This window comes from Malaclemys terrapin, chromosome 17 (genome assembly GCF_027887155.1).
Source record: "Malaclemys terrapin pileata isolate rMalTer1 chromosome 17, rMalTer1.hap1, whole genome shotgun sequence".
In the NCBI taxonomy this organism is placed as follows: Eukaryota; Metazoa; Chordata; order Testudines; family Emydidae; genus Malaclemys; species Malaclemys terrapin.
Window position 1 is genome coordinate 20,316,790 of NC_071521.1, and position 2,680 is coordinate 20,319,469.

Below are 2,680 nucleotides of genomic sequence, written 5' to 3' on the forward strand. Positions count from 1 at the left end.
CAAGGAGCTGAGGGCGGTGTGACTAGCATGCCAAACCTTCCAGGCCTGACTACAAGGCCCGTGCATGGCAGTTCTGACGGACAACACCACTGCCATGTTTTACAACAAGCAGGGTGGAGCCTGCTCCTCTCCCCTATGTCAGGAAGCCCTCTAGCTATGGGAGTTCTGCATAGCCCACTCCAGTCACCTGGAAGCATCCTATCTACCAGGAGTTCAGAACGCACTGGCGGACCACCTCGCAGGTCCTTCCGCAATCACGAATGGTCCATCCAACTGGATGTCATACACTCTATCTTCCAAAGGTGGGGGTTTCCCCAGGTTAATTTGTTTGCCACCCGGGGCAACAGAAAGTGCCCAATGTTCTGCTCTTTCCAGAAGCACAGCCCAGGCTCAATCATAGACGCATTCCTGCTACCCTGGGGAGGCCGCCTGCTCTATGCCTTTCCCCTGATCCCTCTCATGCACAAGGTCCTACTCAAGGTCTGCAGGGACAGGGTGGAGATAATTCTGGTCACCCCAGTGTGGCCATGACAACATGGGTACATCACGCACCTGGAGCTATCGGTGGACGCCCCGATCACGTTGCCACTCCTCCCCGACCTGATCATTCAGGACCACAGTCGTCTTCATCACCCTGACCTCCAGTCCCTCCACCTCACAGTCTGGAAGCTTCATGGCTGAACCCCATGGAGCTTCTGTGCTCAGAACAGGTAAGGGAGGTATTACTCGGCAGTAGAAAGTCCTCCACTAGGGCCACTTATCTGGCAAAGTGGAAAAGGTTTACCTGCTGGTGTGACCAGCGTCATACACCCCCACTTCAGGTACCTATATCTCTCATCCTAGAGTATCTTCTGCACCAGAAATAGCAAAGCCTGGCAGTGTCATCCATAAAAGTACCCGTCGCTGCTATCTCGGCCTTCCAACCTGGAGTGTCTGGATGCTCAGTTTCACAGCTGTTGTTTATATAGACTAACACATTTATTTGAGCATAAGCTTTCGTGGGCTACAGCCCACTTCTTCAGATGCATAGAATGGAACACACAGAAAGAAGATATTTATACATACAGAGAACATGAAAAGGTGGAAGTAGTCATGCCAACTGTAAGAGGCCAGTCAATTGAGATGAGCTATCATCATCAGGAGGAAAAAAAAATTTGAAGTGATAATCGAGATGACCCATAGAAGGTGTGAGGAGAACTTAACATGGGGAAATAGATTCAATTAGTGTAATGACCCAACCATTCCCAGTCTCTGTTTAAACCGAAGTTAATTGTATCTAATTTGCATATTAATTCAAGTTCAGCAGGCTCTCTTTGGAGTCTGTTTTTGAAGTTTTTTTGTTGCAAAATTGCCACCTTCAAGTCTGTCACTGAGTAGTTAGAGAGGTTGAAGTGTTCTCCCACTGGTTTTTGAATGTTATGATTCCTGATGTCAGATCTAGCTCGCTGCTTTGAAGGTCAGTGACCAAAAAACAACATTGACTATCAGCTGTTTGGCAGATGATGTGAATGGGATTGGTTCTTTCACTACTATTTTACCCTGAGTGGTCCAGTCCAACAGGACAAAGCCTACCATCACCATTGACCATAATCAGTAGACCATGTTGTAACCTCAGAAAATCATCCTATCTTCTACACCCTAGAGGTAGGTCGCCCCTCCAGGTCAGGTCTGAAGCACAATGGGGAAAGAGGGAGTTTGCAGCTGCCCATGTCCTATCAGTTCTACAAGTGGACTTCATTTCTCACCACTATCAGACTAGCACTAAATTAACAGAAAATGCTTGTCTGATCTCAGAAGCTAAATCATCTCAGGCCTGGTTAGTACTTAGGTGGGAGACCATCTGTCACTAGATTTACAAATAAAACTGAAAGCCTTAACTCTGTCTAGTGTTTGAGGATTAAAAAAAGAAAAATATAAAAAAAACTTGTCTGGTAGTTACAAAAATTTTACAGAAACAAAGACCAATGAATTCCCAGAGTCCTGAAGCATTTGGTATAGTTTCCAGGTGTTTATTTTCCTTTGGTAATAAATCATCAAGTCAGGCAGTTTAAAAACTCGGCTCGTTTTGGAAACTCATCCTGACCGGTGGAGGAGGGCATGGGAGGATGTACAACGATCCTCCTTGGATTATTAAAGTACTAGAGCCCAGCAAAACCAGCAGAGACATCACCAATCTGCCACTTGTGAAGACTCACTAGGATTTTCCTGTAGATTGTTCCATAAATAGGGCCCCCTTTAAAAGTGATTGCTAATGTGTGATGTTAGAGTAAAAGTGTTATTCCACTTATCACCTTGTGTAAATTTCTATATAAACAGCTGTGAAACTGAATTTAGAGCTCAGCTGTATGTTATCAAGAGGCACACCACCTATTTTAGACCCAAATTTAACTCCATCCCACGTAGCCTGTTATCCTACTTTAAATTAAAGCTGATAAGTCTGAAAAATTGAGACTACGAATAAACGTTCTGCTGAAAAATACATCTCCCATAATGTCAAACTTCATCTACTGTGCTCCATTTCTGGGTTTCTGTCATAATCTTGGAAGAAAGTGCGCTATGCCGATATCTTTAAAACAGATGGTCAATAATACTATCCACAGCAGCAGTCGCAACATCAATGATATCCAGGACAAAATACCAGAGTATTACCCACATGCAAGAAATACAGATGAAAACCTAC